Source organism: Bison bison, unplaced genomic scaffold (assembly GCF_000754665.1).
Source record: "Bison bison bison isolate TAMUID 2011002044 unplaced genomic scaffold, Bison_UMD1.0 scf7180017864291, whole genome shotgun sequence".
NCBI lineage: Eukaryota > Metazoa > Chordata > Mammalia > Artiodactyla > Bovidae > Bison > Bison bison.
In genome coordinates, this window is record NW_011494863.1 from 3,247,587 (window position 1) to 3,265,334 (window position 17,748).

Here is a 17,748-nt window from a genome sequence, read left to right on the forward strand (position 1 = left end):
GGGCGAGGGGGGGAGGTGGGAAGAGCCTCAGCCCCGGCGGGTGAAAAGAAAAGCCCCCGCCATTAGGCCCGACTCCGGGAAGGCGGGGAGCCCTCGCAGCAGGCCCAGCTCCGCCCTGGAACGGAGGAGGCTGTAGCCTCCGGGGAGTACGGGGTAGGGGGTGGCTTTGATGCAGGGATAAGGCTGGGCTAGGGCCTGAATCCCCCTGAAAGGTTTATCTTGGTGGTGTTTTAGCTTCACCGGGAGGTGGTGAGGCTGACTTTTTCTTCCTACGCCACCATAGGACTGCGCTTGGCAGTTGTCAGTGGAGCATATGCAAAGCTCCAGACCAGAGGTTTGGCCTTGGGCTGGAGCTGGGACCCAGGGGATCGGCAGAGGGAGAGACATTTTACAAACCCAGACCAGAGCCCAAGGTCACCGAGTCTAGGCTAAAATGGCTTCTCGCTAGTCAAACGCACCTGTGTAATTTGATTTACTTATTCATCTCCTGGGTCTTCCTTGGACCAAGATCTTACCGAATGCCAAGAGAAAAACACTTTACTAGGATAAGAGTATTTTAAAGTCGTTCAGTTCTTTTCGTTACAAGCATCTAAGCTCAATATCATTATTCCTATTCGTCAGATGTAGAAATTCTGGCCAAGGGTCCTGCTCCTGATAAATGAAAGATTTACTAAATTGTGGTGCTGATTCCCTAGACCTTTGCAACTCGGATCTTTCTATCACCCCGTCTCCATATCACCAACCGTGTTGTTCAGTCACTTAGTCAGTGTCCAACTCTGTGACCCTGTGGACTGCAGCATGCCAGTCTTCCCTGTCCTTCACTATCTCCTGGAGCTTGCTCAAACTCATGATCACAAACCTAAAAACCTGTTTTTTGCAAGTCATTTAAGCATGTTAAACAAGGAAAGTTGGAGCAGTAATTTTCCAGCCAGTGGTTGCTCATGGCCTTGCTTAAACAATTAAAAGAAAGAGAATAAAGAAATACTTTCTGAACTCTATAAGATCAAGATGGGGATGGGGGTGGGGGGTGGTGGCAGGGGTTGGAGTTATCCTGTGTTCTTTATTAGAGAAATTAGCCAAGAAATGTGTTCCTTTCATTCCTGGTCTTTTTTTCAGCTTTTCTAAAGGAGGAGTGAGGAGACCCCAGCTCTGGTGGGATGGTGGGTCCATCGAAGGATACCCAAGTCCTGAACTGGGAGGAGCCTCTGATGCCTGAGCGGACTGTGACTCAGTGACTAGGAGGGCACTGGGGACCGTATTCCACTGTTCCTGGAAACCTAAAGAGAGGAGAGGTTTGGGGGTTACTTAGGAGAAATCCATCCATTCATTCATTCAATCATATATTCTGTGCTGCGGCCTGCCCTGACTCTGGGCACTTGGTCGTGAGGGACAGACAGCCCTCCCTGCCCTGGTGAAGCTCACAATTTGGGGAGAAGGCAGACTATGCAATTTGAGTCTATGATAAGTGCTAGGAGGGAGATGTAGCAAGATCTGAGGGTATGTGGAGAGCCAGGAAGGACCTGATTTTAATTTGGCATGGCGGTGAGGGGGTCAGGTCTCTTTCTGATAAAGTGGTTATGAGTTGAGATTTGGAGACAGGGAAGGAGTGACCCGAAGGAGGGTGAGGAGACAGGCAGAGGGAGCCCAGCGGGGAAAGGGAAGTGGATAGTTGCCTGGGGAAGGCCTCATTAAGTTGCCTACGGGAGGCCTCTGTGGCCACAGCTTGGCAAGTAGGGTTGAGATCAGCCTGGTGAGGAGTTCAGATAGTGTCCTCTTCAGGGTTTTAAGCAGGGTCCCTACACACTCTGATTTGTGTTTTAATACTAGCCGGAGGAGAGGGGACAGAATGAAAGATGGTGGGGGAATGCTAGGCATCTGTGCCTTCCCGGTTTGATGGTACCACCTTCATTCTTTAGATTGAGTGCCAAGTAGACCTGCACTGGATTTTTTTTTTTTTCCCCTACTTCCTGGGACTTTGTTCATTCCAAAGCTGGCTTGTCTATTCCCCAGGTGTAACTTTCCTGCTAGAGGTGGGTCCTAACAGCCCTGCGTTTCTACCTATGCAGTTATAGTCCTTTTACCCTAACACAGGTGTAAATGTCTTCACCCCTACCAGATTGTGTCCAGAGAGTCCAGTGGCTTCAGTTCTGTGCCTTGTCCTTTTATTAAAATGGGAGCTGAGTACAATGGGAATGAGGAGAGGCGGGAATTCCCATTCAGTGCCACACATTTATGGGGAACCTACTGTATGCCATTCCTGTGCTCGACCTGTTTTCATATGTCATGGTGCTTCAAAAAAACTGTGCTCTGGGTCTTATCTTCTCTCTTTTTCAGATGAGAAGTCAGAGGCTCTGTTTTAATTATTTATTAATTCCACAAAACATTATTATAGACTTCTTATTTATCAGGTGTTGGGTTTACAGTGATGAAAGAGATAGATGCTATTTTTACCCACATAGAGCTTACTGTCAGTGGTGATACCATGGTGTCATCCCTTATCTTCATCAGCAACCTCATTTATTTGTGTTTTCAGTTGACTTTTTTCAACCTTGTATCAAATAGGAAGCCCTGGAACCAAACCCCCAACACAAATAATGACCTGCCCCCACCTTTATAGAAACTCTGGAACTGCTATTATTTATATAGTCAGAAGGGGAGATAGATGTTAACAAATAATAATTTGTTTGTTTCCAAGGATGATTTAATTACAGTTAACATCAGTGATCCGAGAATACAGAAAGCAAAGGAAGGCCCTGGGGGCCCTGGCGGTGCTTTCCTGCATCTCGCGTCTGCAGGAAGCCAACTCAGCCAGGCGAGGGGTGGCAGAAGTCCCAGGAGCAGGAAGGAGCCATGCGGAGTGGTCCTGCAAGTTAAGATAGCCAGGGCGACATGTCAGACCTAAGGTGAGAACTCTGTTCTGGCACTAGCCCCTAGGGTTTCTGGCTCAGTGTATTGAGGTGTTTTGAAGCCTGGAAATCTTGAAAAACAGATGTACAAACATTGACCACAGGCTGCTGGGGTTCAGTTCCACCCTTACAAGCTCTACAGCCTTGGACAGGTTAGCTAAACTTTATGTGCCTCTCTCTTTTTCATATGACAGAGTTTCTTTCTCATATGAAAACTAATAGTAGTACTTAGCAAAAACGCCTGAGTGGACCTTGAATGGAATAATGCTCATAGAGCACTTAGGATAGCCCCTGGCACATTCTGAGTGCTAAATACACATTTTGATGATGATTCAACATATCCAACCGTTTTAATGTAGGGAGTGAGTTAGAATTTTAAGAGAAGCCTATTTATCTGGGTGCATCAAAACCTCAGAAAGAGAAAAACACTAAAATGCAAACAAAGTTTTCTTTATCAACACAGAGTTCAAAGGGTCATACCGTGCTGTCGTTGCTGCTTTAACTAGTACAGTTTTTACAGGACAAAAGTTATACTTTTAACTGTGTGGCTGGGTATCTTAAATAGTTTGTGAAAAAGTTGCTTTTAGATGTTTGGCTTTAGGTAGTAGCAGATCCTGTAATATTCTGGGAATAATGGTTCTCTTATATCAGTATTGGGATGGGGATTGTTAAACATTTGGTGACTTTACATAATTCTTAATCTCTTTAAATCTCTATTGTGAAAAAGGAGATAGTCATAGTATCTGCTTCAAGTGGGTTATCATGAGCCCTAAAGGGCGTGATATTCTTCAAGCAATCCAGCTCAGAGCCAAGTGCACAAGTAGTTTTGAGATCCTCTCATTGCTCTGTTTAACAGAGAAGTTTTGAAGATTTTAGTTTGGTTAAGATAATACAGGTCACTAGCCTCCTCTTCCCCATTCTTCCTTCAAGACCGTCCAAGAACAGGGTTGTGGAAGGCTATGCAAAAGAAGCTTTCCTAAACTTCAGATAGTCCAGAGTGGTTTCCTCACAGGTGTGACTGTAAAGTCCGAATTGCATTGTTTTAGCTTTGGCTAACTGAATCAAGATTTTTATGAATATATTTAAATGGCACAGGTTCAAATTTGCATTAGTTCAGGTTCACCTACAATGAAGCACACTGCTCATTTCAGATGTGGGAGCTAAATCCAGGGCAACCATTGAGAACAGTAAGTAGGAAGTGAAGAAGAAAAAGAAAAAAAATGAGTAGCTCTCTTGGTCCTTGCTTGCAAATCACAGAAATTCCCTGGTAATCTTGAAAAACTCAGCTGATTTTGTTGTTCAGTTGCTAAGTCATGTCTGACTCTGCAACCCTGTGGATTGCAGCACGCCAGGTTTCCCTGTCTTTCACGATGTCCCAGAGTTTGCTCAGACTCATGTCCATTGATGCAGTGGTGCAGTTAATACCTCCTAAGTGTCTGTGTCTTTCATAGGACAGAATGGGGACCCTGAGAGAAACACAGGGATAAGGAACAGATACCTGGACTCTGGAGGGGTCAGCAACTTTTTGGAGGCTGATCTTGGCTTTCGTGTCCCTTGAGAGAAATTGGAGCTGCATCCACTTTTCCATCTTGACAGTGTGCTTTGGGCCACCTTTTGTCTCTTGGCCTTATGCCACTTCATTTGGTCAGTCATTCATTGTTCATTCATTCAGCCAATATTTAAGCAGCATCTAGGTACTAGGTGCCATCCTGGGCCCTAAGAGTACAACAGTGAATAACTTATAGGAATCTCCTGCCCTCATATACCTTAGTCTAATAAGGAAAGCAAATATTAAAAAGTAAACACCCAAATAATAACATAATTTCAGAGGTTGATCAAATCCATGAAGGGAATGTGACAGTGATGAAAGGAAAGATCTGTAGGGAGGTCAGAGAACATCTCTTTGAGAAGTCTGAAGGCTGAGGAGCAAGAACCTTGCAGATGTCCAGAAAGGAGGTCACTGTGAGTGCAAAGAGCAGGGCAGGCGTGACCTGGTGTGTTGCAAGAACAATGACACCCGGAGCCTGAGGCTGGAGTGGTTCCTTCATCTCTGCCTGAGGACATCCTGGCCTCCTCTAGCTGACTTGTACCACACCAGGGCTGGCTGGACTCTGGACCTGAGTACAAGGCCAAGTGCACCAGCCTCAGGCCCTGGGGAGGAATTTATAACCATCCTGAACCTGTTTACCATCTGCCAAAGAGCCCTTGGAAGGCACAAGCTCTTTCTCATAACTAGTTTTTACAGAGCTGTGTACAAAGCAATTCAACTGGGCAGGACTTTTTTTTTTCATAAGTAATTCTTTCATTGAAGTATAACATTTTAGTTGAACCATATGAAATTGCTAATATTCAGTGACTTTTCATGGACAAAGTAGCATTTCATATGATTCAACATAAATATATTATTTTACAACATAAAAGTGTACAAAATCAGAAGTGTATAACTGAATGAATTTTCACAAAGCGAACACTGCCATGGAACTAACATCCAGGTCTAGAAACTATATTACCTGATTCAGGAAGCCCCACTCACACTCTTCCCGTCCCAAACGACCACCAGGCCCCACCTCCACCCCCAAGGATAGTCACTATTTTGACTTTTAGCAACATAGATTAATGTAGTCTATTTTAAAAATCTTTCTTTAAAGGGAACTATTGCAGAAGGAAATGGCAACCCACTGCAGTGTTCTTGCCTGGAGAATCCCAGGGACGGGGGAGCCTGGTGGGCTGCCGTCTGTGGGGTCGCACAGAGTCGGACACGACTGACGTGACTCAGCGGCAGCAGACAGTAGATGCTTTTTTCTTGGTGAGATTCATTCATGTAGTTGCATATAGTTGTGTTTTCTTTTTTGTTGCTATATAATATTCCATCTTATGATTTTACTATAATATGTTTATTCATTCTATTTGATGGACATTTAGGTTGTTCCGAGCGTTTGATTTTAGGAATGTTGCTTCGGTGAACATTCTTGTACATGGCTTTTGGTTGGACACATGTTTGTGTATCTGTACCTATAAACTAAGGACTGAATCATTGTTAGTATTTCCAAACAGTTATCCCAAGTGACTGTATCAGTTCATACTCTCTGTACTGGTTTATTCAATGCCTCTTTACTGTCTAGCTCTTAATCCAGGCTCAATGTAAAGAATGAAAATGGGAGTAGTAGTGGGGAGGATACAAGACATGATTCATGGGATGAATCCCAGTTTACCAAGGCCTAGGGCCATTACCATCCATGGGTAAAGTCAGTCAAATCAGAGAACAGGATGTAATGATTCAGAGCACAAGTCCAGGAGGAAGTAGGCCTGGGTAAGATTGTTACTCATTGCCTCTATTTACTCACTGTCCCTGTGACCGTAGACAAGCCACCCAATGTTATTAAGCCTCAGGTCCTTCATTGAAAAAACGGTGTAGGTATCTTACAGGGTCTTTCACCCTTTTTTTTTTTAACTTGAGAAATGTTTGTGGAAGGCCTGATACATGCTGGGCTCTGTTCTGGCCACTGAGAAATCAAGAGTGAACAAGATAGATAAGACTTGGCTATCATGGAGTGTATGTTCTAGTTAAGAGAGACAGATGGTAGTGGAGTAAACAAAAAATTAATATAATTTCAAATAGTGGTACTTGCTATGGAGGCCATAAAATGGTAAGGTGATGGAGCTATAGGGTGAATGGGGTAAGGGAGTCAGGGAGGTAGTAACTGAGGTGAGACCCAAGTGACCAGCAGGAGGAACCCACACAGATCTGAGGGATGAGCACTTCAGGCAGAAGGGTTAGCTGGTGCATCGGTGATAAGGTAGGAACAAGCTTGACGTCTGTGAGTTGTGAAAGGAAGGTGCATGCTGCTGGAACTGACTGAGGGGGGAGACCATGTAGTGTAAAACAGCAGAAATCATTCATGTAGGTTCTTGAAGGCCATGATAAGGAATCAGAAGGGCTTTAAGCAGGGGACCAACCTGAGTTCATTTATGTGAAGATTAAGAGATACTACCATGTGGGAGACCCGGGTTCAATCCCTGGGTCGGGAAGATCTCCTGGAGAAGGAAATGGCAACCCATATATATATATTAAGAGATACCACATATATGTATACATGTGTAAAGAACTTAGCACAGTCTGTCACAGAGTGGTGTTCACTAACTAATTGGTGTTCACTAACTAAATGTTAGTTGCTGCTATTGCTCTTATTGCTATTTACTGATGCTCTTTAAGAACCTAAAAGCATTCATGCTTGTTGAAGATGAGGAAGCTGAGGCATACGGCCATTACCATTCATGTGTAAAGTCAATCAAATCAGAGAACTTTAATAATCAAAGAAAATGCTTTTTGCCTCTTTCCCAAATGGGAATTTTGAGGCGGAGGATTTTCTCTGTAGTTAGTAATTGTCTGGAGCCAACCAAACTCAGCTCCATCAGCCCCACTGTGCCAAAATGCCCAGAGTTCAGTCAGTTGGGTGCCACTGACTGTGGCCCTGGCCACCATTTAGGGCCCTGGGAAGGGCTCATGGTTGACTGTTCAATCCTAGCTCTGTGTCTGATGGGCCAAGAGTGGGAAGGCACCCCCTATTTTCCACCTTGAGTGCCCACCAGGTTTACTGAGATGCCATCTACTGCCCTGGCTTGAAGACTCTCCCACCATGTTCTTGCCATGTATTCCGAAAAAAATTTTTGAAGGAAGCTGCCTTGAGTTCTGACACAGAGAAACGGCAAGTAAATAATCTGTGAATGAATGAATGTAAATTTAACGAAATTGGGCAAAGCTTCTTAGGGTATATAATGCTTATTTCTGTGCAAAGTGCCCTTCTCTTAGGATATTTTCATTTCTTTATTCATCAATATGTATTGAGCTTCTGCTAGATGCCAAGGGCCACACACTGCACCGTAGTGAGCAAAAGGGTACCTTTCTTGCTCTCATGGAGCTTCCAGTGTAGTGGAACACACATACATCAAACAATTGCACAAATACGAATTGCTGTTCAGTTGCTAAGTCTTGTCCAGCTTTTTGCAACCCTATGAGCTTGCAGTCCAAGGGACTCTCACTAGTCTTCTCCAGCACCACAGTTCAAAAGCATCAGTTCTTAGTACTCAGCCTTCTTTATGGTCCCAACTCTCACATCCACATATGACTACTGGAAAAACCACAGCTTTGACTATATGGACCTTTGTTGGCCAAGTGATGTCTCTGCTTTTTAATACACTGTCTAGGTTTGTCATAACTAGTCTTTCAGGAAGCAAGTGTCTTTTAGTTTTGTGGCTGCAGTTACCGTCTACAGTGCTTTTGGAGCCTAAGAAAATGAAATCTGACATTGTTTCCACATTTTCCCCATCTACTTGACATGAAGTGATGGGACCAGATGCCATGATCTTAGTTTTCTGAATGCTGACTTTTAAGCCAACTTTTTCACTCTCCTCTTTCACTTTCATCAAGAGACTCTTTAGTTCCTCTTTAGTTTCTTCCATTAAAGTGCTATCATTTGCATATCTGAGGTTATTGATATTTCTCCTGGAAATCTTGATTCCAGCTTGTGCTTCATCAAATTGGGCATTTCACATGATGTACTCTGCATATAAGTTAGATAAGCAGGGTGACAATATACAGCCTTGACAATATACATACTCCTTTCCCAATTTTGAACCAGTCCATTGAATAGAAAATTAGAATAGTGGTGAGTGCTCCGCAGGAGAGAGATTAATGTCCTGAAGGTGTATTATGAAGGTGGGGTTTTGGGAAAGTTCCTCTAGTAAGTGACACTTGAGCTCAGCCCAGAAAGATGAGTGCGGTTGAGTGGGTTTAGAGAGTAGAGTGAGAAGTACTGTATGCAGAGAACAGCACATGCAAAGGTCCTGAAGTGGGAAGGAACATGCTTGGTGAAGCCAAGAATATAAGAGAAGGCCATTGTGACTAAAAAGCTGAAAGAGAGGTAGACTCTGGTCCCAGAAAAAGCTGGAGATAAGGCATAGAGGACAGATCACAAAAGGCTTTGAGGCTATGTGAAGGCGGTTTTAACCTCAAGGACTATGAGTTTCTCTTAAAAGACTTGAAGCTGTAAATGTGTTGTGAGTGAGTGCATGTATTAGGGAGTATGTCACTCTGGCCACAGTGTGGAAGATGGATTGGAAGGAGTCAGGATGGGTTCTCGTAACTGCCCAGCTCTCCTTGGCCTTTCAGTCCTGGAGGTGATAACAGAGCCCTATGTTTTCCAGTTCCAGGGTGTTGAACTTATCCCTCTGGTTTCCTTACACTCTACCCGAATGTTTGCCAATAGTTCCTTTATCAAACACTTGTCACATGACCACATTTGTTCTGGTTGACTTTATGGAAAAGTTGCAGATGGATAAAGCAGGAAGAAACACTCAGTTCAGTTCAGTTGCTCAGTCATGTCTGACTCTTTGTGATCCCGTGGACTGCAGCATGCCAGGCTTCCCTGTCCATCACCAACTCTCGTAGCTTACTCAAACTCATGTCCATTGAGTCAGTGATGCCATCCAACCATCTCATCCTCTGACATCTCCTTTGCCTCCTGCCTTCAATTGTTCCCAGCATCAGGGTCTTTTCTAATGAGTCAGTTCTTTGCCTCAGGTGGCCAAAGTATTGGGGCTTCAGCTGCAGCATCAGTCCTTCCACTGAATATTCAGGGTTGATTTCCTTTAGGATTGACTGGTTGGATCTCCTTGCTGTCCAAGGGACTCTTTTTTTGTTTTTTTTTTGTTTTTTTTTTTGTTTTTTTTTTTTGTTTGCAACCTAGATGTCCATCAGCACCAAGGGACTCTTAAGAGTCTTCTCCAACACTACAGTTCGAAAGCCAGATCTAATCCCTTGAATCTATTTTTCACTTCCACTGTATAATCGTTAGGGATTTGATTTAGGTCATACCTGAATGGTCTAGTGGTTTTCCCTACTTTCTTCAATTTAAGTCTGAATTTGGCAATAAGGACTTCATGATCTGAACCCCAGTCAGCTACTGGTCTTGTTTTTGCTGACTGTATAGAGCTTCTCCATCTAGAAGAAACTTTAGCAGCTCCTTAACCTAGCTCTTTTACTTGTAATACACCCCCATTACTGGATTTTGTTTTCTAGCCATTCTGACAACCTTTGTCTTTTCAATGCAGAGCAAAATATTTCAGTCAGAATGAATGTAAGAGCTGAAGATTATTGAATTAGTCAGATTTCTTTCTATCTTATTTTGTGCTGTTTGTGCTGGGTGTGTGTGTGTTTAAGACATAATTTTTTTCAGCACAATTTTAGATTTGTAACAACATGGAAAGGAAGGTACAGAAAGTTCCTATATACCCCCTGTCCCTACACAGAAATAACTTCACCTATGTCCTGGTTTTTATTTTTGTTTTTTCCTTCTGCTTTCTTTTATTTTTACAGATTGAACTTTTTAATACCCCATTTTTCCCCTATTGATTGCCATGGAAGTTACAGTCTTTATTTATTCTTTTGGTGGGTCCTCTAGATATTTAAAATTTAATCAGAATTTTTAACTGCTAAAACAAAACAGTGTATTCTGTGCTCAGTTGTGGCTGACTCTTTGCAACCCTTTGGACTATGCCCACCATGCTCCTCTGTCCACGAGATTTTTTAGGCAAGAATACTGGGTGTGTTGCCAGTTCTTCCTCCAGAGGATCTTCCCAACCCAGGGACAGAACCCACATCTCCTGCATCTCCTGCATTGCAGGCAGCTTCTTCACTACTGAGCCATTGGGGAAGCCCAAACAAAACAATAAAGGACCTTAAACTACTTTAACTTAGGCCCCTTACTCCCTCATCATTTATTTCCTGTTATAAACGAGTATTTTCATTCTGTGTTTTTTTCCAAGATAGATGAGATACCATTGTTTCTTTATGCAATCAAATGTTGTTCATTGGTGGCTTACAGAATCACCAATCTCTTTGTTCACAGTTCCTTTTTAAAATTAATTAATTTAAAATTTTTGGCTGTGCTGGGTCTTTGTTGCTGTGCACAGGCTTCTCACTGCAGTGGTTTCTCCTGTTACGGAGCACAGGCTTCAGTAATTGTGGCACACAGGCTTAGTTGCCCCACAGCATGTGGAATCTTCTTGGGGCGGAGATTGAACCTGTGTCTTCTGCATTGGCAAGCAGATTCTTAACCACTGGACCACCAGGGAAGTCTCCATAGTTCTTTTTGTAAGACTGTCCACCTGAGATTGCCTTCTTTCTGCCTGAAATTCATCCTTCAGTGCTTCCTTCAGTGAGGGTCTATTAGCAGTAAGTTCTCTTAGTTTTTGTGAGCTTGAAAATGACTTTCTTTTACTCTTGGGGGCTTCCCTGGTGGATCAGCTGGTAAAGAATCTGCAATGCAGGAGACCCCGGTTTGATTCCTGAGTCAGGAAAATCCCCTGGAGAAGGGAATGGCTACCCTCTGCAGTGTTCTGGCCTGGAGAATTCCATGGACTGTATAGTCCATGGGGTTGCAAAGAGTTGAACATGACTGAACAACTTTCATGTCTTTTACTCTCATATTAAAGTTATTGAATGAAATTCTCGACTGCCAATTATTTAATCTCAGTACCTTGAAGATACTGTTCTGGCTTCCACTGTGGCTGCTGGGAAGTCTGTGGTCAGTCTGATTGTAGTTTCTTTTTTATTGATCTGTACTTGACCCTGGCCCTCTGCAGTTTTCACTTTGCTATTACTGCACATGAGTATATTTTATTTATTCTTGGAATTTCTGGCTCCAGAGTTTGGTGTCTTACAACATGCTGGAAAAATGCTCAGCAGGACCAGCACTAGTGTATAGCCCGTGACATGCCTAGGGCCTCAGATTTAAGGAAGTGCTCATTTTTGAGTTTGTGCAAATGCAGGACTGGCTCTGAGAGTGATTGTCTAAATTAAATTGCCTTAGGTCCCTCTGTCAACTCATCTAGTTCTGGTGTTGAGTCTACAAATACCTCTTCTTCCTTATTCTTTCCTTTACTTTCTTCTGTAAATACAATTAAATACATATTAGACCATCGTATTGTACTCTCCAGTGTCACATATGTAGTTATTTTATTCTTTGTCTCTTTGTATCCCTGATCACTTTCTAGATTTCTTTAGATCCATCTTCTAGCAAGTGAATTCTGCCTTTTTTGTTCAGTTGCTCAGTCATGTCCGACTCTTTGCAACCCCATGGACTGCAGCACAAGCTTCTCTGTCCATCACCAACTCCCAGAGTTTACTCAAAGTTATGTCCATTGAGTCAATGATGCTGTCCAACCATCTCATCCTCTGTCATCCCCTTCGCCTCCGGCCCTCAGTCTTTCCCAACATCATGGTCTTTTCCAAGGAGTCAGCTCTTCACATCAGGTGGCCAGAGTATTGGAGCTTCCGCTTTAGCATTAGTCCTTCCAATGAGTATTCCTTTAGGATTGACTGGTTTGACCTCTGCGTAGTCCAAGGGACTCTCAAAAGTCTTGTCTAGCACCACAGTTCGAAAGCATCAATTCTTCGGTGCTCAGCCTTTTTTATTGTCCAGCTCTCACACGCAAACATGACTACTGGAAAAACCATAGCCTTTAACAGTATCTAATCTGCTATGTAATCCATTCTAGCTCCTTCCCCATGCCTACCGTTACAGATAGGGTTTTTATATAGTCTTTTGCTCTGATGGCTCAGATACTCAAGAATCTGCCTGCAGTGCAGGAGAACCAGGTTTGATCCCTCGGTTGGGAAGATCCCCTGGAGAAGGGAATGGCCACCCACTCCACTTATCTTGCCTGGAGAATTCCATGGACAGAGGAGTCTGGCAGGGTACATTCCGTGGGGTCGCAAAGAGTAGACACGACTGAGCATCTAACAAATATATTTAAGGCTCACATTTATTGTACTGGATAATTTCCAGATCTCAAATTTTAGTCAGTCCAATTAAGCTGTTTGTTGTTTCTGCTGGTTTTCACTTATGGTACCTTGTTTCTTGTGTGTTTTGTGATTTTTAACTTCAGGCATGATTTCTTAGAACTTTGCATTCTTTGAGGCAGGAATTGAAATTGTAGTCACTCATAGGATTTGTATTTGCTGTTACCAGTTGGGTAACAGCAAATAAATTCCCATAAATAAATTCCCATCTCCCACTTTTAATCTTTCCCAGCATCAGCGTCTTTTCCAGTCAGTCAGCTCTTCACATTAGGTGGCCAAAGTATTGGAGTTTCAGCTTCAGCATCAGTCCTTCCAATGAATATTCAGGACTGATTTCCTTTAGGATGGACTGGTTGATTTCCTTGCAGTCCAAGGGACTCTTAAGAGTCTTCTCCAACAGTACAGTTCAAAAGCCTCAGTTCTTCAGCACTCAGCTTTCTTTATGGTCCAACTCTCACACGGATACATGACTACGGGAAACACCATGACTTTGACTAGACGGACCTTTGTTGGCAAAGTTATGTCTCTGCTTTTTAATATGCTGTCTAGGTTGGTCATATCTCACACACTAGTAAAGTAATGCTCAAAATTATCCAAGCCAGGCTTCAACAGTACATAAACCATGAATTTCCAGAATTTCAAGCTGGATTTAGAAAAGGCAGAGGAACCAGAGATCAAATTGCCAACATCCATTGGATCATCAAAAAAGCAAGAGAGTTCTTCTGCTTTATTGACTATGCCAAAGCCTTTGACCATGTGGATCACAACAAACCCTGGAAAATTCTTAAAGAGATGGGGCTACCAGACCACCTTACCTGCCTCCTGAGAAATCTGTATGCAGGTCAAGAAGTAACAGTTAGAACCGGACATGGAACAACAGACTGGTTCCAAATTGGGAAAGGAGTATGTCAAGGCTGTATATTGTCACCCTGCTTATTTAACTTAATGCAGAGTACATCATGAGAATTGCTGGGCTGGATGAAGCACAAATTGGAATCAAGATTGCTAGAAGAAATATCAATAACCTCAGATATGCAAATGACACCACCCTTATGTCAGAAAGCGAAGAAGAACTAAAGAGCTTCTTGATGAAAGTGAAAGAAGAGAGTAAAAAAGCTGGATTAAAGCTCAATATTTAGAAACCTAAGATCATGGCATCTGGTCCCATCACTTTATGGCAAATAGATGGGGAAGCAATGGAAACAGTGAAAGACTATTTTATTGGGTTCCAAAATCACTGCAGATGGTGACTGCAGCCATGAAATTAAAAGATGCTTGCTGCTTAGAAGAAAAGTTAAGACCAACCTAGACATCATATTAAAAACCAGAGATATAACTTTGCCAACAAACATCTGTGTAGTCAAAGCTGTGGTTTTTCTAGTAGTCATATATGGATGTGAGAGTTGGACTATAAGGAAAGCTGAGTGCTGAAGAATTGATGGTTTGAACTGTGGTGTTGGAGAAGACTCTTGAGAGTCCCTTGGACAGCAGAGAGATCCAACCAGCCCATCCTAAAGGAAATCAGTCCTGAATATTCATTGGAAGAACTGATGCTAAAGCTGAAACTCCAATACTTTGGCCACCTCATGCAAAGAGTTGACTCATTGGAAAAGACCCTGATGCTGGGAAAGACTGAGGGCGGGAGGTGAAGGGGACGAGAGAGGATGATATGGTTGGATGACATCATCAACTCAATGGACATAAGTTTGTTAAAACTCTGAGGTTGGTGATGGACAGGGAGGCCTGGCATGCTGCAGTCCATGGGGACACGACTGAGTGACTGAACTGAACTGAGGATGTACATAGCTTTTTTTCCAAGGACCAAGCATCTTTTAATTGCATGGCTGCAGTCACCATCTGCAGTGATTTTGGAGCCTAAAAAAATAAAGTCTCTCACTGTTTCCATTGTTTCCCCATCTGTTTGCCATGAAGTGATGGGACCAGATGCCATGATCTCAGTTTTCTGAATGTTGAATTTTAAGCCAACTTTTTCACTCTCCTCTTTCACGTTCATCAAGAGGCTCTTTAGTTCTTTGCTTTTTGCCATAAGGGTGGCATCATCTGCATATCTGAGGTTATTGATATTTCTCCTGGAAATCTTGATTCCAGTTTGTGCTTCATCCAGACCAGCAATTCTCATGATGTACTCTGCATATAAGTTAAATAAGCAGGGTGACAATGTACAGCCTTGACGTACTCCTTTCCAATTTGGAACCAGTCTGTTGTTCCATGTCCGGTTCTAACTGTTGCTTCCTGACCTGCATACACATTTCTCAGGAGGCAGGTAAGGTGGTCTGCTCTTCCCATTTCTTTAAGAATTTTCCACGGTTTGTGGTGATCCACACAAAGACTTTAGCGTAGTCAATAAAGCAGATGTTTTTCTGGCATTCTCTTGCTTTTTCTATGATCCAGTGGATGTTGACAATTTGATCTCTGGTTCCTCTGCCTTTTCTAAATCCACCTTGAACATCTGGAAGTTCATGGTTCACGTACTGTTGAAGCCTGGCTTGGAGAATTTTGAGCATTACTTTGCTAGCTGTGGGATGGGTGCAACTATGCGGTAGTTGAACATTCTTTGGCATTGCCTTTCTTTGGGATTGTGATGAAAACTGACTTTTTCCAATCCTATGGCCACCACTGAGTTTTCCAAATATGCTGGCATATTGAGTGCAGCACTTTCACAGCATCATCTTTTAGGATTTGAAATAGCTCAGCTGAAATTCCATCACCTCCACTAGCTTTGTTCATGTGGTGCTTCCTAAGGTCCACTTGACTTCACACTCCAGGATGTCTGATCTAGGTGAGTGATCACACCATTGTGATTATATGGGTCATTAAGATCTTTTTTGTACAGTTCTGTGTATTCTTGCCACCTCTTAATATCTTCTGCTTCTCTTGGGTTCGTACTGTTTCTGTTCTTTATTGTGCCCATCTTTGCCTGAAATATTCTCTTAGTATCTCTAATTTTCTTGAAGAGATCTCTAGTCTTTCCCATTCTATCGTTTTCCTCTGTTTCTTTGCATTGATCACTGAGGAAGGCTTTATTTCTCCTTGCTGTTCTTTGGAACTCCGCATTAATATGGGTATATCTTTCCTTTTCTCCTTTGCCTTTCCCTTCTCTTCTTTTCTCAGCTATTTGTAAGTCCTCCTCAGATAACCATTTTGCCTTTTTGCATTTCTTTTTCTTGGGGATGGTCTTTACTACTGCCTTCTGTACAGTGTCACAAACCTCCATTCCTAGTTCGTCAGGCACTCTTATCAGATCTAATCCCTTGAATCTATTTGTCACTTCCACTGTATAATTGTAAGGGAATTGATTTAGGCCATACCTGAATGGTGTAGTGGTTTTTCCCTACTTTCTTCAATTTAAGTCTGAATCTTGCAATAAGGAGTTCATGATGTGAGCCACAGTTGCCCCGGTCTTGTTTTTGCTGACTGTATAGAGCTTCTCCATCTTTGGCTGCAAAGAATATAATTGATCTGATTTTGGTATTGACCATTTGGCTGTGTCCATGCGTAGAGTCTTCTCTTGTGTTGTTGGAAGACGGTGTTTGCTATGACCAGTGCATTCTCTTGGCAAAACTCTGTTAACTTTTGCCCTGCTTCATTTTGTATTCCAGAGCCAAACTTGCCTGTTACTCCAGGTATCTCTTGACTTCGTACTTTTGCATTCCAGTCCCCTATGATGAAAAGGACATCTTTTTTGGGTGTTAGTTCTAGAAGGTCTTGTAGGTCTTTATAGAACTGTTCAACTTCAGCTTCTTCAGCATTACTGGTTGGGGCATAGACTTGGAGTACCGTGTTATTGAATGGTTTGCCTTGGAAACGAACAGAGATCATTCTGTCTTTTTTGAGATTGCATCCAAGTACTGCATTTTGGACTCTTTTGTTGACTATGATGGCTACCCCATTTCTTCTAAGGGATTCTTGCCCACAGTAGTAGATATAATGGTCATCTGAGTTAAATTCACCCATTCCAGTCCATTTTAGTTCTCTGATTCCTAAAATTTCGACATTCACTCGTGCCATCTCTTGTGTGACCACTTCCATTTTGCCTTGTTTCATGGACCTAACATTCCAGGTTCCTATGCAATATTGCTCTTTACAGCCTTGGACTTTGCTTATATCACCAGTCATATCCACAACTGGGTGTTCTTTTTCCTTTGGCTCCTTGTCTTCATTCTTTGTGGAGTTATTTCTCCACTGTTCTCCAGGAGCATACTGGGCACCTACCAACCTGGGGATTTCATCTTTCAGTCCTGGTCAGGAAGCAACAGTTAGAACTGGACATGGAACAACAGACTGGTTCCAAATAGGAAAAGGAGTACGTCAAGGTTGTATATTATCACCCTGCTTATTTAACTTATATGCAGAGTACATCATGAGAAACACTGGACTGGAAGAAACACAAGCTGGAATGAAGATTGCCGGGAGAAATAGCAATAACCTCAGATATGTAGATGACACCACCCTTATGGCAGAAAGTGAAGAGGAACTCAAAAGCCTCTTGATGAAAGTGAAAGTGGAGAGTGAAAAAGTTGGCTTAAAGCTCAACATTCAGAAAACTTAGATCATGGCATCCGATCCCATCACTTCATGGGAAATAGATGGGGAAACAGTGGAAACAGTGTCAGACTTTATTTTTGGGGGCTCCAAAATCACTGCAGATGGTTACTGCAGCCATGAAATTAAAAGACGCTTACTCCTTGGAAGGAAAGTTATGACCAACCTAGGTAGCATATTGAAAAGCAGAGACATAACTTTGCCAACAAAGGTCCGTCTAGTCAAGGCTGTGGTTTTTCCAGTGGTCATGTATGGATGTGAGAGTTGGACTGTGAAGAAGGCTGAGCGCTGAAGAATTGATGCTTTTAAACTGTGGTGTTGGAGAAGACTCTTGAGAGTCCCTTGGACTGCAAGGAGATCCAACCAGTCCATTCTGAAGGAGATCAGCCCTGGGATTTTTTTGGAAGGAATGATGCT

General features: G+C 42.8%; 1 protein-coding gene across 11 annotated transcripts in view; it reads left to right on the forward strand.

Annotated features, from left to right (window-relative positions):
• LOC104996249 overlaps positions 1 to 17,748 on the forward strand; it is a 354,524-nt gene that overhangs the window by 2,177 nt on the left and 334,599 nt on the right. The window contains exon 1 of one of the 11 annotated variants that reach the window (XR_826155.1): positions 2,785 to 2,903. The exons of the other annotated variants lie outside the window; for them this stretch is intronic. The gene's annotated coding sequence lies outside the window, so the exon portion shown is untranslated. Of the gene's footprint in view, positions 1 to 2,784; positions 2,904 to 17,748 lie in introns of those variants that run through there. 11 annotated transcript variants of the gene reach the window in all.